Source organism: Camelus bactrianus, chromosome 6 (genome assembly GCF_048773025.1).
Source record: "Camelus bactrianus isolate YW-2024 breed Bactrian camel chromosome 6, ASM4877302v1, whole genome shotgun sequence".
In the NCBI taxonomy this organism is placed as follows: domain Eukaryota; kingdom Metazoa; phylum Chordata; class Mammalia; order Artiodactyla; family Camelidae; genus Camelus; species Camelus bactrianus.
Window position 1 is genome coordinate 26,211,656 of NC_133544.1, and position 21,848 is coordinate 26,233,503.

The 21,848-nt window shown below is 45.3% G+C and overlaps 1 protein-coding gene and 1 non-coding gene across 6 annotated transcripts in view; one reads left to right on the top strand and one right to left on the bottom strand.

The window, feature by feature from the left end:
- The window catches only part of DPF3 (double PHD fingers 3), a 280,249-nt gene that overhangs the window by 85,916 nt on the left and 172,485 nt on the right, over positions 1 to 21,848 (top strand). Inside the window, exon 1 of one of the 5 annotated variants that reach the window (XM_074365302.1) lies at positions 17,229 to 17,338. The exons of the other annotated variants lie outside the window; for them this stretch is intronic. The gene's annotated coding sequence lies outside the window, so the exon portion shown is untranslated. Of the gene's footprint in view, positions 1 to 17,228; positions 17,339 to 21,848 lie in introns of those variants that run through there. 5 annotated transcript variants of the gene reach the window in all.
- TRNAV-AAC (transfer RNA valine (anticodon AAC)) lies at positions 20,265 to 20,337 on the bottom strand. The gene has a single exon. It is a non-coding gene; the product is annotated as a tRNA-Val (tRNA).

The window sequence follows — 21,848 nt, forward strand, 5'->3', positions numbered from 1 at the left end:
TCTGTGATGGGCATATCTAGGCTTCCCCTGTGTGGGCTGGGCAGAGCCCTTGAGAGGCCTCACCCACACCCCAGACAATCTGTCTCCCTCAGGGGGTTTTCTTGAGGGTGTGACTTTCCATCTGGACAGATATGGGCATTGGGATGGAGGCTCTACCAACCACCCTGCAGTGGTCAGGTCTTGGTCCAGTGATCCTGTGGAATGTTCTATGTCCTGGACCTGAAAAGAAGTCCTCATACTGAAGCCTGGATACTGAAACTCACTTTTCAGCTGATTGACTGAAGAGCCAGCTTGCCAGATCTTGGGCCCTCACGTGCTTTCTGAACAAGTGAATGAATGGATACAGGAATACGGGATGTCAGCCAGTACCAGATTGCTCCTTATGGGTCTGTGCCTTCAATTCAATATGTATTTACTGAGTATCTGCCGTGGAAGTGTGGGTGCTCGGGGTCAAAGGATGTGTAAGACCCAGGTCTTGACATTCAGGCATTTTTATCTTGAGGGAAATGAGATTCTTGTAAGACAAGGCCGGTAAGCACATGTGGAAATATAAACAAAGCGACTTGTTGAAGGAGCGTAAAGGACAGTGGGTTAATTCTGAATGAGGGGATCAGGAGAACTTCAGGGACGAAATGGTTTTTAAGGATTTCAGTGAACAGAGATGAGAAAGGAAAGCAAGTCTAGACTGGTAAACAGCAAGGGCAGAAGTTCTGATATATGACAGTGCCCACAGCCTGCCACAGACCAGGTCTGGCAGCCCCAGTCCAAAGCCACTTCTCCCTTCAGCCAGGGTGGCTCCAAATCCATCTCAGACAACACCGAATAATCCCAGGAATTTTTTCCAGGCGTCTGACCCTGGGGCAAGGCTCAGGGCAGACATTCCTTTCCTTCAGACTTTACTAGGGCCCCATGTTGCTGGATTCTTCTCTTTGGAGGGTACTTAGGACAAACTCAAGGATGCCCTGGAGTTGTTGAAGGAGTGGGTAAGCTCCCTGCCCTAGATCCATCAGTTTCCATAAGATGTTTCTTTGCCTGTCCCCAGCCGATCTCACTGCCAGGACAAGCATCACCCTCTTCCAAGGCTTTGCTCATGCTGTTCCCTCTCTAGAAAGGCCTTCCTCTCATTTCTGTTTGTCCAAATGCATTCACCCTTCCCCAGAGGCCCAGACTTCTTCTGTAAGGAAATATACCTTTTTCTGAGCTCCCAAATCATATCCCCTGCTGAGGGCAGGGTTGGAGACTGGCCTCTCCCATGTCAAGGGCACGCCACAGGATGAAGGAGAGAATGGAGCTTCCTACTATCCCAGTTTTATTACAAACAAGTATCCAGGGTCAATGTGTCTTTAACACATTAAAGAAATCCTTGCAACCCCCCTGATTGTTCATGTTCTCAAGGTAACTGCTTAGTTACCTTTCAGAGAGTGGGAGGAAGCCAAGAAAGAGAATTCTTAATCTTGGGGAGCAGGACTGAGTGCAGAAATGTCTTGGAAATGGAAGATTCCCTTGGCTCCCTGCTCCAGCAGCACTGCAGCCCATATATAACTGTGGGCGAGTTCCCCCTCTCCGAGTCGCTTATCTCTGCCTCACATTCACAGACTCACCAGCCTGGAGTCTCCCTGGATTTTGGCCAAGCCAGTTGGGAATGCATAATAGCCGAGATACGGGATGGGGTGAGCCCGCCACGTCCTTGCACGCCACGGTGAAGGTCTCCCCTCTCCCCTTCCCCACTTCTAACCTTTTCTCTGGCATTGGGATCTAATCTTTGTGGTCCCACCTCTCTCATCTTTGAAAGAGGAGCGATTCAGATTCCCCATTTGCTGGTGGCTGTGCTAGTAATTATGGACACCCCTTGGAGAATGGGAGGGAGGCTCAGGTGAGCCAGCTGGGACCAAATGGCATTTAGCTAGCTACCATTTTGAAATCTCAGCTAAAAGGCCTTGTGAGTTTACAACCTTCTCTGTAAAATCTCCCGCAGTTCACTCGCTGTTTACAACCAAGATTTTGGTTTTGCTTGAGTGTCCTTGTTTTGCTTTTTGTGCTGGCAGAAATAGGGACGAGAAAAGGAAAGGCCCCTGGAAAGAAGATTCTAGCCTGATGGGAGAAGGGCTGCTGGGAATGGGGGGGGGGTCCTGTTGGGGGTCTGGAGCCTACACTAGAGGCAGATGGTATGGGATCCTGCTGTTAGTGTTCCTGCTTTGGGAGTGGCTCTGTTTTGGGGTGCACTGGACGCAGTGGTTGATAGAACTTACAGAACAGTTGTGGAAGCTACAGCTTCCTTGCTGAAGATGTCTTGGACACTATTAGAAAGGATAGTTTCCATCCCATAGACAAAAGCTGAGTCACTAGCTAGAGTTACCAGGGGTTTTCTGGTATGTTCTTTTCTTCCAGTGCCTTTAACTTAACACCGTGGGATTTGGGACAATGAGTTCTCTTTAGGTGAGTGGGGCAGTATCAATGCATGGGATTGTAACCAAGTCAAATGCCTTTGTCTGTTGTTGGAGGTGTTTATATTAAGTGTGTGAGTGAGGGAGGGGGGAAGGAGAGAGGGAGAAAAAGAGAGAGAGAATGTGAAGCATTTACCCTAAAGCTACAGGTGTGGGAGTAGGGTAAAGTGATGGGTTGGTTGGTTATAGGACAAGATGCTGTTGATGTTTGTTTCTAGGATGGTTTGATCTGTGTGAACCTTATGATTTTTTTTTTTTTTGATTTCATGTTAATATTCCTCCCTGTATTAGTCTGCTTGGGCTGCCAATAAAGTACCAAGAACTGAGAGGCTCAAACAGCAGAAATTTATTACCTCGTGGCTCTGGAGGCCAGAAGTCCAAGGTCAAGGTGTCAGTGGGGTAGAATCCTTCTGAGGGTTGTAAGGGAGAGCTGTTCAGGTCTCTCTTAGCTTCTGGTGGTTTGCTTGTCATCTTTGGTGTTCCTAGGATTGTATAAGCATCACCTCGATCTCTGCCTTCATATTCATCTTCATGGCATTCTCTCTGTGTTCATGGCTCGGTGAGCAAATTTCCCCTTTTTATAAGGACATCAGTCATGTTGGATTAGGGCCCACCTTAATTGCCTCATATTATCTAATTAGGTCTGCAGTGACCCTGTTTCCAAATAAGGTCACATTCTGAGATACCAGGGGTTCGGACTTTAACATATGTATTTTGAGAGGGTACAGTTCAACCCATAACACCCCCCTTCCTACTTCTAAAAAAAGTGTTGTTGTTTTTTAAGGGGTTTTTATTTTTGAAAAAGAAAGACCTCTATGTGATTAAAAAAAAAAAGAATTAAAACACGACAGACAATAAACTAGGAAAGAAAAGTAAATCTAAGACTCCCTTGCATCCTTAGACCCTAAATCTTCTAACCAGAGCCAACCACTGTCACTCATTTTGTTTCATCCCTATGTCTTTCTGGAGATGTACTATGAGCATAAATGTATATCTGTCCATCTATTTTTCCCTTAGAATAGTTGCATTCTAAATGCCCCGTTCTGCACCTTGCTTTTTCAATGTAACAATGTATTTCAGAGATCCATATCAGTAGGTATATAACTGTCCTATTTTTAACAGATGCATGATATTTCATTGTGTGGATATACCATGATTTATTAATTTCATCTCTTTTTTTTAAACATTTTTTATTGAGTTATAGTCACTTTACAGTGTTGTGTCAAATTCCAATGTAGAGCACAATTTTTCAGTTATACATGAACATATATATATTCATTGTCATATTTTTTTCACTGTGAGCTACCACAAGATCTTGTATATATTTCCCTGTGCTATACAGTATAATCTTGTTTATCTTAATTTCATCTCTCTTGATGGACATTTAGGTGATTTCCAATCTTTGCTGTAATGAAAACATCTACCCATGGGTGTAAGTCATCTATACATATCCTTCCTAAAGTTTTTATATATAGTATATAAATTAAGTATGTTTAAGAAATATTTAAGTTCTTACTATGGACAAATATTTGATATTTCATCATATTGAGTATTTGTATTTATTCAGCCCAGTGGCTTGTCCTAAGTCCTTACTGAAAATTCTTGCATATTGAGCTCTAGTTTTGATTATTCTTTAGCATAGGTTCCTAGAAGTAGGTCAGATAATCTGGACATTGTTAAGTCTCTGGCTCCTTATTACCAAATTGTATTCCAGAATGTACCAATTTATGTTTTTGCCAGCAGAGTGCCTATCTTGCCCTACAACACTAGCCTTTATCAAACAAACAAAAAACTTTGCTAATTTGGTATGTGAAATATGGCATTTCATTGTTTTAATATTTTACTTGTTTATGAGCTATTCTTATTTCCTCTTTTGTGGTTTGTTTGTGTCCTTTGGCCTCTTATCTTATTTGGTATTTATTTGTTTATTTATTTATTTATTTATTTATTTATTTATTTATTTATTTATTTATTTATTTATTTATTTATCTATTTATTTATTTTTGTGGAGGGGAGTTAATTAGGTTTTTATTTGTTTATTTTTTAATAGAGGTACTGGGGATTGAACCCAGGACCTCATATGTGCTAAGTGTGCACTTTACCACTGAGCTATACCCTTCCCCCATCTGATACAGTCTTAATACTATTTATATCAATTTGTGTGGGAACTTTACATATTGATATTGATTTGTCATATCTGTCGTATATGTGGCAGATGTTTTCATTAGTGGTTTGACTTTTAAAAAATTCTTTTAAGCCATTAGTGTGGTATAATTTACATACAATAAAACACTCATTTTAAGTACCTAGTTCTATGAGTTTTGACAAGTGTATATACCCATGTTAACCACAACCACAACAGAATCTTTCTATCATCCCCCCAAATTCCCTTGTGTCTCTTTGCAGTCCACCCCATCTCTTGCCCCAGGCAACCATTGATCTGCTTTCTGTCTCTATAGATTTGTTTTGCTGGTTCTAAAATTTCATATAAATAGAGTTGTACAATATATATTCTTTTGAATCTAGCTTATTTTTCTCACCCTATTTTTTTTAAGATTTATTTATGTAATTGTGTATGGTAGTAGTTTGTTCCTTTTTATTCCATTAGATAAATATACCACAATTTTTTTTATCCATTCACCAGCTGATGGACATTTGGGTTGTTTTCAGTTTTTGGATACTATGAATGAAGCTGCTGTGAGCATCTCTGTATAAGTCTTTTTGTAGGAATATTTTTTCCTCCCTTTCTTCTGGGTAAAGGCTTAGAAATGAAACTGCTCAGTCATTATAGCAAGCCCATTTCTATATTAAGCAACTACCATACTCTTCCAAAGTGGCTGAGCCACTTTATATTCTGATCAGCAATGTGTGAGCATTTTGGTCGCTACACATCTTCACCAGCACTTAATGTTACAATTTTTAAAATTTTAGCCATTTTCATGGGTATGATATCTTACAGTTGTAATTTGCAGTTTCCTGATGACTAATGATGCTAAGCATATTTTCATGTGCTTATTGGCTGTCTGTGCTCTTTTGTGAAGTCGGTTAAAATCTTTGCCCATTAAAAAAAAATGGATCATTTGTCTTCTCAGTACTGAAATGCTAGGACTCTTTATATATTCTGGACATAGGTCCCTTGTCACATATATGTATGATGAACACTTTCAATCCGTGTTTTGCATATTCATCTTCTTAACAGTGTCTTTTTTTTTCATTGTAGTAAAATGTCTATAACATATAAGATGCCATTTTAATCATGTTGAGTGTACACTTCAGTGGCATTAATTACACTCACACTGTTGGGCAACTGTTATTTCTGTCTTTAAAAGTCTTTTAAAGAGCAGAAATTTTTAGTTTTGACAAAGTCCAAATGATTCTTTTCCATTTGTGGTTCTTGCTTTCTATGTCCCGAGAATCTTTGCCTACGCTAAGGACATGAAGATTTCCCCCTATGTTTTTCTTTTGGAAGTTTTATAATTTTAGTGTTTGCTTTAATTTTATGGTCCATTTGGAGTTACTTTTTGTGTATTATGTGAGGTCAAATTTAAGCTTTATGTATTTGTTTTTAATACTGATAGCCACTTAACATGAGTAAAAATTAATAACTATTATTTTTTGTTAGCCACTGATTTATTTCATTGCTATTTTGCTTAGAAATTCCACATTCCTGTCCCATGCAGCTATCAGACATATATTCATCTATATAATTTCACCTATATAATTCTTTTTTTTTTAAGTTAAAAAAAATTTTTTTAACCTCAGTCTTGGATTCACTTGGAGTATGTTTAGGTTTATGTTGAGTTGAGGGACTAATTTGATTCCTCCTCAATAATTAATTGAATAGTGGGAAAGGCAGTTCCTATTTAGGACATAAAGTGGGAAGAGGGGAGAGCTTTTGTGAAGTGGCAGCCCTTTGGGCTTGCCTGGGGAGGAGTTGTGGGAGACATGCCAGAGAAGCTGGCCTGGGCAGCCTGTAGAGGACCCCTGTACTCTGTACCCTTGGGGGTCATGAGCCACTAAGAGATAAGATGGGAGTGTTGCTTTAGTATTGTGTAGGTTGGTTTTGACTGGGGAGAGCTCAGAGGTGATGGAGGAAAATATAGGGAACTAGAGGATGGCTAAGTCCCAGGTGTTCGTTGAGTCCCTAGGAAGTGCCCTGCCAAGTGAGAGTCTTTGGCTTTGCACAGGAAAGAATTCAAGCTATAGCTGAGTAAAAGTAGATTTATTCAGAGAGATGCACACTCCATAGACCAAGTGTAGGCCATCTCAGAAGGCCAGAGAGGCCATGAGGTGGAGTGTTGTTAGTTTTTATGGGCTTGATAGGTTCATATGCTAATAAGTGGGAGGATCATTCCAACCACTTTGGAGGGAAGGGGCTGGGATTCCCAGGAATTGGGCCATCACCCACTTTTTGACATTTTATGGCCAGCCTCAGAACTGTCATGGCACCTGGGGGTGTGTCATTCACCATGCTGATATATTTTAATGAACATATAATGAAACTAAAGGTCTACTGGAAATGAGCTCTCCTACCATCTTGGGCCTCAAGGTCTACAGGGAGTTGACTTTTCCACCATCTTGGTGCTAAGTGCTATGTTGTTCCTTTAATGGCTCTGTCCTGCCCGCTTCCCTCCTGTATCAGAGGGATGAGGACTGAAAGTGGGAACTGCCAATTTCTAGCATCAGAGAGGGGCTGACTGTGACAGAGAGGAGGGGTGGGGGTGGGAACTGCCAGTTCTGAATTTCAGAAGGGGTGAAGCTGGAAGGAGGAGTTAAAGATTGACCTTGAGATTCAGGTTGAGCTGTTGGGTAGAACTTTTTTGCTTTAGCCAGAAATAAAGAAGGCTGGAAAAATTGGCTTTCCAAGGGGATAAAAGAAACTTTAAAAAGATACTTTTAGAGAAAAATTATGACAGTCTTTGAGAGTATAATCGGAACAATTCCTTATATTTTGTACATTTTAAAGTTTCCAAAATGCTTTTACATACTTCTTCCTTTTGAATTTTTCATTTATACTTGGTGTCATAGGCAGGACAGATGTTACCCCACTGTCTGTCCCACAGCTGAGGGAGGAGAGGCTGGGGGAGGTTAGCAGGCTCGCCTCAGTTCTGTTCTCTGAGTTTCAGGCACTTGTGGAGTGAGGAGCAGGAAGCCTGCAGTAAATTCTGATTTGGCTTCTACACACTTGCTGGGGGAGCATGGCCAGCCTCTTCCCACCCTCAGCACCTTAGCTTTCTTATCTGTTAAGTAGGGTTGATAATATATGTACCCTTAGCCTCACACAATGGAAGGCCAAACAAAATAACCTACACAAAAGAGAGCTTGCAAATATAAAGCAGGATGCAAATATCAATCTTATTAAGGTTATTTTTTCATCAGACTAGGGCTGGGAATCAGTTGGTCCCAGGATGGAGAGATGAAAGTACCCAGGGTCATGCTGACCCTGTAGGCTGAGTTGCTGCTGAGGTGTCCAGAGGTATGGGCCACCTCCCAGGGAATGGGCAGGGGGTACAGAGCTCTGAGGCATGGTGAAGATGCCCATTCAACCTCCAGGGCTGGAGGCCTTCAAGGTCAGCTTCGGGACAGCTGAGGGCTCACATGTATTGGGAAAAACTGTGGATTTGGATTCAGAGGCCTTGTGTTTGAAATGATTTTCACCATTTCCTTATCTTTGAAACATCACATTATACACCCTGGAAATACAGAACTGCTTAAAAGTTTCCCAAACTTGCTGTGTCCTGTGCCTTTGGTCAAACTCCTGCTCCTTCAAAGCAGAGTTTAGAGAGAGAGAGAGGCTGGAAGATGCTGTACTGCTGGCTTTGTGGAAGGGACATGAGCCAAGAAATGCAGGTGGTCTCTAGAAGTAGAAAATGGTAAGGAAACGGATTTTCTTGGAGCCTCCAGAAGGAACCAGTCGTGCTGACACCTTGACATTAGCTCAGTGAAACTGATTTTGGACTTCTGATCTCTAGAACTATAAGATACTAAATGTGTGGTGTTTTAAGCCACTAAGTTTGTGGTCATTTATTATAGCAGCAATAGGAAACTAATACAATGCACTTAAGATTCATCAAAGTTATTGCACGTTTGGATGCATTCCACTGTATGGATGTATCACCACTTGCGTATTCATTTACCAACTGATGAACATTTGGGTTGTTTCCAAGTCTGGGCCATTAGGAATAAAGTTGCTATGAACATTTATATGTATAGGTCTTTGTGTGGACATATGTTTTCATTTCCCTTGAGCAAATGCCTAGGTGTGGGATTGCTGGGTCATGAGTATATATTTAACTTTATAAGAAACTGCCAACGTGCCTTCCGAGTTGGGTGTCCCATTTAGCATTCCCACTAGCTATACATGAGAGTCCCAGTTATTCTGTATCCTTGCCAGTGTATGGCACATAGCCATTATAATAGATGTTCAGTGGTATCTCACTGTGATTTTAGTTGCATTTTCCTGATGGCTAATGATGTTGAACATTTTTTTTTTCCCACAGGCTTTTTGGCTATCTGTATTACTTCTTTTGTTAAATGTCTTTTCAGTTCTTTTGGCCATTAAAAAAATTGGGTCATTTGTCTTCTTCTTCTTGAGTTTTAAGAGTTCTTCATATATATCTTTTATTAGATATATGTCTTGCAAGATATTTTCTCCAAGTCTGGTTTATGTTTTTATTTTCATATTAGTGCCTTTCAAAGAGCAGATGTTTTAAATTTTGATCAAGTTCGATAGATATAATGAACTTTTTTCTTTTGTGGCTCATGCTCTTTGTGTTCTAAGAAATCTTTGCTTAACCCAAAGTCACAAAGATTTTCTTCTGTGTTTCCTTCTAGAAGTGTCATAGTTTTAGCTCTTATATTTAACTGTATAATCCATGTTGAGTTAATCTTTATATAGGGTGTGAGGTAAGGGGTTAAGATTTTTAAAATCAAAAATTCGGGGAAGGATGCCTTTGACTAGTTTGGAGACCAGGTTAATGCTGGCCTCACAAAATGAATTAGTATTGTGCTAGGTGCCACGGGGAATATAAAGGTCAGATCCAGCCCTTACTGGAATCACACACATAAACACGCCTTAAGTATGATAAAGGCAGAGTTTGATTGGTTCCTTGAGGGAACTACAAAGGACCTACTTTTGGCATTCCAGGAAGGAGGAGGCCATGGGAAGCTTCAGAAAAGGCTTCCTAAAGGTGGTGCTTTAGTACGGCTGCAACTTTGCCTACATCTGGGGTCACAAGTCAAATGCTAGTCTAGAATGGCGCTCCCTTCAGGGTGCACAGAATAGAAATGGATGGTGCCCACCTGGAGTTGTAAAACATAGTGGCCTGGCTAAAGTGAGTCTGCCAGCTGAGAGCCTAGGGGAAGGTAGGTGGGGTTGGCAGGTGTTTTGTGTTGGAGGGAATTCTCTTAAACTCATGATTGGTTGTTTTATATAAGTATGCTTTTGTTTCCCTCACTTTTTAATTAAACTCCCACTGATCTGTGTCCTCCCCTTCACTGGGTATGGTGCTGGAGGCCCTGGAGAGGAAGGTGGGGAGGACAGGGACCAGCCCTCGTGGAGCTTGCCTGGCTCTATGCTCGGCACCCTAAACGTGCAACCTCATTATTCCTCCCATCAACTCTGCGGTCGCGGCTTCTTTATTTCCATGTTTTCAGATTAAAAAAACGAGACTCATAAATGTTAAACGCCTAGCCCAGGGTCAGCCACTAGTCAGGAGCGGAGCCGAGATGACTGTCCTGTCCCCTGGCTCCCCTCGGCCTCTGCAGGACTCTCCCCCATGGCTCTCCCCCATAGCTCTGAGACAACTTCATTTCCGAGGAAGGCGGGCACACAGACAGGAAAGGAATAGGTGCCGGGGGAGGTCAGGATGAGATATTTGTGAGTGGGTTTGTTCTGATTTAGCAAAAACACTGGGCGCTGGGGGCCGGGCCGTGGCTGGCAGGCTGTGTGGTCAGGGTTTGCAAAGCTTCCAAAGATCCTTTTGCTAGAAGGGCTTTAAAAGCTGCAAACTCTCAGCAGTTTCTATCAGTTGGGATTTTTCCCCTCCAGACTGAATTTTGTCAGGGCTTTGCTGGCTTCTGTGTTCCCAGATTGACCCATGTCTCCCTCACCTGAGCGGCACTGCTTAGTCCTCACACCACTTCCTGTCACCAGTGCCTCCCCCGGAAAGAGTTCTTTACCAGCTCTACCTTCTTGTCCCCAACACCCACCTCTCCGCTCTGTCAAAACCCTCTGATTTCTCCAAGGAGCGTGGGGCACATCAGGGACAAAGGAACGCCAGGACCGAGTTTTGATACAGATTTGGGGGTTTGCTTCTCTTCTGGTCTCGTATTTTTACAGGAGGTCCCTGAAAAACAGGGAAGCTAATGCTTCAGGGGCTTGGTGTGCCTGGAAATCAGAGGGTGCCGTGTATGAGAAGGTCCCGATGCCCCTGACCCTGTTCCAGTGTCCCGATCTCGCGGAATGCCCTTGCCTTCAGACCCCCACCTCAGGGGGTCTTGCCGGCTTGCCCTGGGCATTGGCTTCCTCATTTGGTCACCATGGGCCCTGCCCCTGGCAACTCAGAGGCAAACAGAGATAGGGCCAGGCCCTGGCTGCCTGGCCTTGAGGTCAGCAGGAAAAGCAACACCTGCATCCGAGAGCCCTCACCCCCACCACCGCTCCCCAGCCTGCGATGCCCCTGTGCCCGGCTGTCCCTGCCCACCAGCAGCGCTCCAGGAATCCTGAAGTGCAGCCCCAGTGGCTCTCGGTGACTTCATGGGGAGCCGTCTGGGTTGGTTCTCCTCACCTCCACCTCCTTCCAGGACTTGCCAAGGATGATGCCTCCAAGCCCCTCCCAGCTCCCAAAATACCAGCCCTGCCTCCTGGCCCTGCCAGAAAATGCTTCTTAGCACATTAGCGGGTTTAGCCGCTGCAGTGGCAGCCATTTAGCAAGCTGCAGAGGCACATAGATTTCATTCTGGAATTCTTTCCAGCTGCTCGCTCGCTGCTTTGACAACACTAGGCGGCACCATTACTGGGAACCTGTGGGGCCTGTGAGCTAGTAGTGGCTGGCGGCCTGGGGCTGGGGCGGTGGGCGCAGCGGGTGCCTGAGAGAGGTGGGTGGACAGTACCAGTCTCTTCTCTCTGGCTGACCTCCCTCCTTGCCTTCTGGAACTTGCTTGGAACAGATTTTGGGACGCCAGCAAGTTATTTCCATCTGCCTCTGTGCTGCGGCTTCTGCTTGCACGAGAGACGAGGCAGCAAGACAGAGTGAAAGGAAACAGCCCCTCCAGATATCGTCTTGGACTCAGAAGACCTTGCTGCAGTTGCTTCCCTTCCACTTAGGAGCTGAGTGTTCTGGAGCAAATCACCAGTTCTTCAGAACTCGCTGTTCTCATCTGCAGAGGGACTCATGTGGCCCACCTCTCCACTTTGGGGTGAGGTCGGGGCGTCTACAAGGCTGTGTATGGTAGAGTGTTTTCTAAACTGTTAAGTGGCAAACATTTGCATTCCTGTGAGCTCCTGGAGGGCAGGAACTATGTTTTGTTTGTCTTTGAATTCTCCCATCCTGTTGATTTGTTGGATAGAAAAGTAAATGGTAAATTTCTGGAAGATTCTGACCTGCCCATTGGTGGTCAGTGTGGTGAAGAAAAGTAATGCTATGGGGGTATTAATTTGTTAGGGCCGCTGTAACAAAACACCACCGACTTAAACAACAGAAATTTATTGCCTCCTAGTTGGAAGTTTGAGATCAAGGAGTCGGCAGGGTTGGTTCACCGAGGACTATGAGGAATATCTGTTCTAGGTTTCTCTTAGCTTCTGGTGCTTTGCTGCAGACCTTAGGTGCCCCTTGGCTTGTAGAAGCATCATCTAGATCTCTGTCTTCATCTTCACATGGTGTCCTCCCAGTATGCATGTCTCTGGGCCCAAATTTTTATTACATATCATTTAAAAAATTTATTATTTTTGCTTTTTTTTGGGGGGGGAATTAGGTTTGTTTGTTTGTTTATTTATTTAATGGAAGTACTGGGGATTGAACCCAGGACCTCATGCATGCTAAGCACGCACTCTACCACTGAGCTGAACCCTCCCCCAAATTTCCCTCTTTTTCAAAGACACCAGACATATTGGATTAGGGCCTACCCTAAAAACCTCATTCTAACTAATTATATCATCAGTGGCCCTATTTCCAGTCATGATGGGCAGGGGTCTTCTGAGCCCAGGGGCCCAGCTGTGGATGGGAAAGACCAAGGCAGTGGGCCAGACCTGGCTGGGAAAAGAGTTCTTCTGATGCAGATGCAGGTGGTTGCTGAGCAAGCGAACCCATTTTCTATCACCATTCTTGGACTTTGGGTAGTAGGGGTTGGAGGTCTTTGTCTCCTAGAGTTGATTTTATCTTTTCCCTTATAAGTATGTCCTCTTAAGTAAAATTGCACCATTTGTGTTTTAGACTTAAATGTAGTAGCTGTTCTTACCCTTCACATCCCTTTCTTTTCCATGCCCCTCTTTCCCTTCAAGACACTGACCCCGTGCACGCAGGACACCTTCCTTACTACTCAGAAGCATGGGCACACAGTTGCAGGAGTCTGAGGGCTGATGAGGTTCTGTTTTCTGCCCTTCCCTTCCTCCTCTTGTTATCATGTTTGTCCCCCACCAGTCTCCTTCCAGAGCGTCTCTCTGACGAGGTCCCCTTCATTCCATGAGCACCCCCTTTGCCCTGGGTGCTTGCACATCAAGGCACATTCTGGGTGGCGGGGTCCGGATTGAGTGCAGCCCCAGACCACGGTGTTGTTGCTGGTTGTGAGGGCACAGGGACGGCTTGGTGCCCTGCCTTCTGTGTTAGAGGCTTCACTGCCCGCCATTCCTGTCTTTCCCATGACACGCTCCAACTTAGGAAGGGGCTGACAAGGAAGAAGGCGTTTATGAAAATAACCCCTAAATAACAAGAGGGAATCTACTGAATTCTTATTACATACAGACACAGTGCCTTTTCCTTATTTATTTCTCTCAGCCCTAAGAAGGGGGTACTTTCATTAGCCTCATTTTGCAGATGAGCTGTTGAGGTTTTGAAAGGCAGTCAAGGAAATGTAAACCTCCCAAGGTCATTCAGCTAGGGAGGGACTTTTACAGTTCTCAAGTAGAACCTCAAGTGCTTCTCTCTTATCCGCAGGGGACCTCAAAGGGTGGGCAATGGCTCACTTGCATTAGAATGACCTGGAAAACAGAGTGAAAAGTCAGGCTCCTGGCCTCCACCCTAATCTACTGAATCTGGAGAGGGTGGGGTGGGGCTGGGAATCTACATTCCAAAATTGCTCCCCAGGGACTCTTGGGTCTACTTCCTTCCAGTGCCTCTTCCCTTCCTGTTCCACCCAGGCTGCTGAGAACCTGCCATTTCCCACTGAGGGGTCTACAGTGCAGGGGCATGTGTGCTCTGCAGCCCAGCCTCACGTCCTCCCTCTCTTTATGGTGTAGAGTAGACCTGGAAGGTCCAGTGGAGGGGAGCAGAAACTTGCCACCCCCAAATATGTCTCTCTGGCATATTAATTATTTTAACCTGGCTATTTTCCAAGAAACCTCCAACAGGGAAAAAAATCCTGAAAACCAGGTAGAAGTTACCATTTTCTAAGAAACATTTACATGTATAAGGGAAATGTCCATTTGTAAGGGTGTCTCCCTTGCTGTACCAGAAAGTTGACCAGATCTCTAGAAACACTATCTATAGAGAAGGCAATGACTTCAGTCTGCATAACAACCTTACCCTTTTTCACTGTGCGTTTCCTGGTCACCTCCCAAAGCTGACACTCCACCACTCCACACCTACCTCCCCCTTCCCCACCCCGGCGGCCCTCCCCACAACCCCCCCCCCAAACTCCAACATTCTCTTTTGTCTTTAACTGAGAATGCTAATTAAGGTGAGGACTTCCATCCTTTTGGAGAGGTACTCAGTTTTCCTGCGTTTCTCCCATGTATACATGTTATTAAATTTCTGTTTGATTTTCTCCAATTTTTCTGTCTCAGGTCAAGGTAATTCTTAGATCAGTCAGAAGAGTTTAGAAGGGAAGAGGAAAATTTCTTCCTCCCTGACTCAGACTTGCACCTGGGTTGGGAGAGGGTGGCTGTGTGACCCGTGCTGACCTGTTGGCTTCTGACCCTTCCCCTATGTCCCCATGTCCCTCCCCAGCTCCACTCTGCCCCAAGGCCCCTGGTGGAGGGACCAGGTCTTGGGTCATCAGGCAGTAGTCGGGCAGGGCTGGGCAGGCCTGAACTGTGTTTGGTGATGATGTTAAAGTTTCCAGAGACTGAAAGGGAGTGAATCTTCTGGAGGGAGCCCTGGCAGAAGCGTGGGGTTCTCCTGGAGGGCCTCCGTGTAGTCACACATCCTGTTCTTTGCTGTCTTTCTCTGCACGCGTCGACCTTCCTCAGTGGTCTTTACTCTCTCCTGTACCCACAGTTCCCACCCTCTCATCAGGAAAGAAACACCACTACCAAAGAACTCTCCCAAACAAACAAAAAACCCCCAAGCCAAAACCCAGTACATTCCAGCAACTTAAGGAAAATTTGAAGAAAGAAGCGCTGTTGTCCTATTTACTAAGTGAGCGAAAGTTACTTAATCACCCATAAGCTTTAAGTTCTATCCTGCGGAGCCCCTGCCCCGTCTATTTTTCTGAGCTGCACAAGCACATCTTACAGAGGGTAGTCTTCATAGGCTCTGAAGACTGCAGGGGACATTGGAGCTAGAATGTAAGCCCCACGAAGGCAGGAACCTGTGTATCCCCAGTGTCTAGAAGGTGTCTGACACGTAGTAGGTGCTCAGCGAACCCTTTTTGACTGAATGAATATTAGAGCTGAAAGGCACTGCCAAGTTAAGCTTGTCCAGAAGGATCAGATGAACAAACAGGCTCCGAGAGATAAAATTGCTTGCCTGAGTTTGCACAGAAAGTTGGTGGTATGGCTGGGGCTGGACCCCAAATCAACAGGACTTTTCCCAAACTCCCAAGAGTATCAGACGCAAGTCGTGGCTTCTGAAACGTACATTCTTAAGCCCCGAGACGCCTGGCAGTTTCCCTGGTGAAAGAAGCTGTTTAGACCCCCTTCTCATTCTGGGTCCAAGATTTCAGAGGTCCGGATAGAAGCAACAGGCTTCTGGGAGGGTTTTTCCCCGCTCCCAGAGTAGAGAGCATCTCTGAAAATGCTCGCTTGGATTTCTAGGCTGACATTCTAAACACTACCTCATCCTGAAAGTAAATGGTGAACTATTTTCACACTCTATTAAAATTTTAATTTGGAAAACTCTTGTCCTTGGAATGTGAAATTCACCAGGCACTTTATATCCTGCGGGCAGAGCTCGTTACTGGAACCTTCTTGCCAGTCCCACTTGTGAGCCCCACTTGTGGAGAAGGACCAATGGGATCTGACCAGCATAGTGACTTTTACTGTTTGAGTTCAAAATGTCTTGTTTGTTTAAAAATGTTCACTCTGTTCAGGGTTCTTCTCCCCTCCGCCCCCAACACACACACACTCCTCCTTCACAAGCAGGGCACTTGGACTCTACAGTGGTGGTGGGCGATATGTGAAAAATTAAAATGATTACTGTGAGCATCAATCTGATAGTCCTAATTTCACCTCATTTCTGCAGCCCTCCAACCTGACTCTTACTCCATTTCTGATCTCCCCCTTCCAGACCTTCCGGCCATCTTTGATCCTCCTCTTTCCCTAATTCTCACTCTGTTCTAGACCTTTACCCCAGTCCTAACCCCCACTGCATCCCTCACCCCATCTCTGAGCTTATCTTTTCCCATCCCTGAGGTCAGGGTAGGGTGACCTCAGGGAGGGAGGGAGATTATCTGGTTTTCGCATTACCTGGTGTTTTTTAAAAGCTGAAAGTTCAGTGGTTTGTTTTTTAGATATTGTTGAAGGGCCCTTCTGTCAAAGCTAGCCAAGTCAAAGGGCAGTATCAAAGTTATGCTGGAGTCAATATCATGCCCCAACCTGTCAGTAATACAAATAATGAAGTATGTATTAAACCTTTGTTACATATTCAGGACAGCACTAGGCACTTTCTCTAGTGCTATTTTGTTCAAATCCTTACAGCAGTCCTAGGAATCAGGTATTTTAACCCTGATTTCATTGATGGGAAAACAGGAACAAACATCTTCAGGAGGTAGCCCACAGGCATACGGTAAGTAAGAAGAGCAATTACAGAATTATTAGGTGACACTTGAGTCCTGAATGGGTGAAGTGTCTGCTTCAAGGTCCCCCTTGTGGTTGTCCAACTGATAAGCCTGCTTGGATATCTTAGCGTGGTGTGATGGCTGCCCCTGAAATGCCCAAGACAGAGAAGATTCTCCTCCTTGACCCTGTGGATAGGTGGGCAAGCACTCCCTCGGGCCATGCTAGAAATACACCTGGGAACAGTTTTCCAAAGGGACAGACCATCCTGAGGAATGGTGGAGAGATGAGATTTGGCGCTGAGTTTCTCCCTGATCTTGCTGCATTTTAACAAATATTTAAACACTGGGCAGTATGGGGACTAAAAAGAGACCAGTCTGTTCCCTGCCCTCTGGGAGCTGACCGCGTAGAGGAGCATGACGCAGTTAACTCCGTGGTAAGGCACCCGGCAACGACATCATGCTGGGGGAGAGTGGCCCAGCACGTGGAGAATCTGGGGAGAGAGTGACTCACAAAGTCACACCACATTTCAGGAGTCATTTGGTGGGGCTTTCACTGGAGGTTTTCCACGCTTCCAGAATGGTGCTGATTGTAAGAATAGCCTCTCCTCTTTCCCAGTGAAAGAAGTTGTAACGATGGAAGATGCTTTCCCAAAGTTTGCAGGACTGAACTTTGTTATTGCGAGAGGTGATGAGGATGGAGATGCTTTGGGTCCTTTGAAGCCCTGAGCTGATGATGTAAGGTGAGTGTTGGAGCCAAGGTATGGAGAGGTGAGCCGAGGGGCAAGAACTGGGTCTTACTATTGCCCTATGCCCACCAGCTGGCCCTGGATGCAGGGAGCTTTCACTGAGGGAACTAAATGAGAGCTTAAAATCAAGGTTCTGTGGGTTTCAGGGAATACATGATCAGTACTGTTGGTCAAGTGCAGAATGACCAGGAAGTGAAAAAAAAGAGATTAATGACTGTGAAAAGGTAACTTCTGAGGAGGGATGGCTAAGAGCTCAGTGGAATGGACAGATAAGAATATCATATATTTGAGGGCCTTCTCAGTAAACATAAGGAACGTGGTTGGATCATTGCTAGAAAGGGCCTTTGAGGATTTAAGAGAAGGGTCCTCTAGCCCCCGGGGTAGTGTGTGGGGCCCGTGGAAGAGACGAAGCCTGAGTGGAAGGAGGTTCTGCCCGGAGTCCAGGAGAGGCAGACACATGGGACCACAGTTCAGAGAGAAGAGACATCTTTTCCTTAGAAACTAGATATGCTTGGAAAGAACAGTCCTATTTTCCGCACCTTTCTGTTACCAGGACACCCCAAGCTGAGCCTGTGTGTATCGGGCTGCCCCTGCTCCTCGGCTCAGATGTCAGGCTTCATCTCAGTTTCAGAAGCAGCAGGCTTTCTCCTTCCTTCAGTAATGGCCTGTGGAGGCAGGTCCCATGCGGGGCTGGGGCTGCACCTTGAATTTAGAAGTGTGTGTGTGTGTGTGTGTGTGTGTGTACTTGTGTGTGTGTGTGTGTGTTCAGGGCTGGTAGGGACTCTCACTTTGCATAGGAGGAAGCTCAGAGAACAAAAGTGACCACTTCTTTGTTGTTTCCCTCCCTTGCTAGCTCGATGCCTCGCAGGTGGCAGAGGTGCAACGCCTGTTTATTGAATAAACCAAGGAAACACAGCTAGTTACGGCAGAGATGAGAATTCAGATATTCTGATTTTTTTGGGGGGGGTCACAGTCTCTTCCATGACACTGCACAGGGTTCTGTGTGTTTTGTGCCAATTTCCCTGGAAACTGGTTTTGTTGGAGTAGTGAAATGGCATCTCTTTATTAATGGGATGGATTCACTCAGTAGCATCAGATTCAACTATCTTTGAGGGGCTTCCGATATGTCATGCACTAGACTTGGAACTTTCTCATGCCCTGCTACTATTTCCTCTGCTTTCTGCCTCCTTACTGGAAACCACAACAACAACAGCAACAAACAAACAAACAAACAAACAAACAAAACCCCGACATCCCTACTCCTGCCCCAAATACTCTATCAGTTCCAAAGCAAGAAGGTCTTGTACTTAAGCCCCAAATACTCTATCAGTTCCAAAGCAAGAAGGTCTTGTACTTAAATAATCACGTGGGGAAAAAAAAATCCTACCCTCAGATAAATGTGAAAGGATACTGGCGTGGGCAGTTTTCAGTGTTATTTAAATTAGGGATTTTGGGGATTGTTGTTGTTTTGTTGTTGGTCTTGTGGGATGGTGTCCAGTGGTCCAGCATTCACGCAATGCCTTGTCTTCACTATCGCTTCTCCGAGGATAGTTATAGGTTGGCATAATGTACCTATTGTTCTGTTCCACAAAGCAGCACTGTCACAGAATGAGGGGGTGGGATGGGGGGATGCAGCGCGGATCAGGAAGGAGGATCTCTGTGAGTGTGTGAGTGTGTGTGTCCTGGACAGCTGTGCTGCATCTTGAATTATTTTTCCTATTCCATTCAGTGGGTCCCTCTCACCTGTGCCCTGTTTCCCCAGTTGTCCATCCCTCATTTTCCTCACCAAGTTCTCATTATACTTTTCCCTCCTGGGCTTATCACTAAATGCCGGCCCAAGTCTGAGGATTTCAGCCATAGAGGCTGAGCTAGGATGTTGAAGGAAGGGTTTTAAATTGTATAAGTGAAGTTATTTGCCTGAGACTGACAGGCTCAAGGGCTCGCAGTATTGCTGATGACCTCAGAGGTCATCCAGGCCAACCCCTTTCACTGGACAGCTGAGTTGTTCAGAGCTCTTGCACCACAAAGCCCATGATACTTTCCGGGACACATTGGATAACTCAGGCGTTCATCCACTCATCCAGCGTAAGCTCACTGAGTGCTCGCCGTGGACTAGACGATGGCTATGTCATGATGAGAAAAAAAGGGCACCAATCCTACCCTCTGGGGCTTCCACTCCAGGTGCCCAGGTAGGCGGGTCCAACATCTGCAGGTATTGTGGGGCCCACTTGAGCCTGTGGAATCCAGGGCGGGGTGACATGCTGGCCTTGTCTCTTGAAGCTGAAAATTAGGACCAGATCTTCATGGCCCATGTGCCAGCCATCACCAGGCAAGACTTTTTTTTTTTTTTAAATAAATGAGAGTGAGATCTCTTAGACTGAGATCTCCCTTGGAGATTTTAATGGTAATACCTGTCTTACATTTCTCCCTCTCTCCCTCCTCCTCCTGTCACCAGACTCTTCTGCACAGGGGCTGGTAGTTACGTGTAGGACTGTTTTGGACTCCAGCCATAAGCAGTGTTTTTGACTCAGCACCACTGGCATCTGAATGGGTTGACTACCTATGTTACCGTGAGCCTACAGGCCATGGCCTTCATGGTTCACCCTGAAAGGGGCGAAGCCAGGGGACACAAGGGCCACTGGGCTGAGGTTCTGTCAACAAGCTTAGAAGGAGAGAAGAGCTTCTCGATCTTTGGAATGAACCTGTCTCAGTTTTGTCACCTAGAACGTTATACTAAAAATTTATGTTCTTTTTTTGGGGGAGAGGAGGTAATTAGGTTTATTTATTTATTTATAATATTAAAAAATTGTTTTGGCTATTTTAGGTCATTTGAATTTCCATATACATTTTTATTTATTTATTTATGAAATTTTTTTTCAGGGGAGGAGGTAAGTAGGCTTATTTATTTATTTATTTTTGATGGAGGTACTGGGGATTGAACCCAGGACCTCATACATGTTAAGCATGTGCTCTACCACTGAGCTATACCCTCCCCAACAAATGTATGTTCTTTATTTAACACTCCGCTTTAACTGGGAGTCCTTATTTTACCTGGCGACCTTACAGGGCAGGGTGGATGGAAAGATGGGCAGTGGACAGGGACCCTGTATCCCCACAGGGGTGATTGTGGCAGGATGTGGTTAGTGGAGCGCTGAGGTCCTGAAGGATGATGTGACAGTTCCTCATGAGAAGGGTAGCAAAGACACAGATCAGAAGTAGAGAAATTGAGGATGTCTGCCGTTTGTGGTTTTTGGAGAAATCACCATGGAGGAATTGCACTCACATGAGCCAAGAGAAAAGAATGGTTTTTAGCCTTGCTTTTCACCCAGTTGTATCTGAAGTACATTCTGTAAAAGAAACAAATGTATTCCCTTTGTGTATATTTAAAAAAGAATCCAAATTCTTTCCTCCTGGTGAGTTAAAACAAACCCCCAGAGCTGAAAGTCCATGTACTCAGGGGCAATCAGGTGTCTCAGGCTGCTTGGGGGGGGGGGGGCATGTGCCTTGAGGTGTGTGCTGACGTGAGAGGTCAGGGGCTCAGCACCTTTGCGCCCACTCCTAGGAATTAAGTCTGAACATTGATTTCTACATGACTCTCAAATGCATAGTGTATGAACACCAGGCATGTCCTTGGAGATCACACCCTGAGACCCAGGAGCTCTCAGAACTGACCAGCAGTGAGGGGCCTCACTTTACAGATGGGGACACCAAAGCCCAGAAGACTTAGTGATGAACTTCACGCCTAAAGCAGCAGGGCAGGATGAGATCCAGGTCCTGACTCCCAGGTTGTATGCGGTTTACCGTGACTGTGTGCTCACCAGTCTTGTCGCCTTTCTCAAATACAAGCATGCTGAGGGCAGAGACCATGTGCCTTGTCAGTTTTGTGGTGTCCCAGGGCCAATGACAGTCCTGCACACCAGCCGATCCCGTTAGCCGCAGGCAAAGAAACGTTTGCTGGCTGGTACCCCCCTACTGCCGTTGATTGGTTTGCTCCTCAGCGAGAATTTATTTTCCATGGCTCATCCGATGCCTGTGATCCCTCCTCTCTGGGACTGAGTCTTCTTGAAGGTGGACGCCTGGCAGGGATGGTGTCCACCACCAACGGTTATTCTCGAGGAAGCTAGTACTTCTTCCCCTTCAGCAGTGGCCCTTCTTTCTGTCCTTGGAGTAGTTAGGTGTGCAGCTCTGTTTTCTCCTACTCCTGGAAGCATTCATTCTCTGGCTGTAAGGAGAGATGAGATGCAGAGCTCTCACATTTTGTGTTTGTGCCTCACCTTTGGGGTGGCTTACCTAGCATGACCAGCCTTGTCTGGGTGCACTGAGTCCAGGTGCTATTTTCCTGATCTGTCTCTACTGGACGTCCCTATGCTGAGCCAAGAGACAGTTGAACCCACCTGGTTATGGGATCACTTGTCAGTAATCCCTGGAAAGATTCTCTTGCTCAGAACTCTGTGACGACTTTACAAAGACAGTGAAGGGGGGAGTGTGATTTACAGGGGAGGGA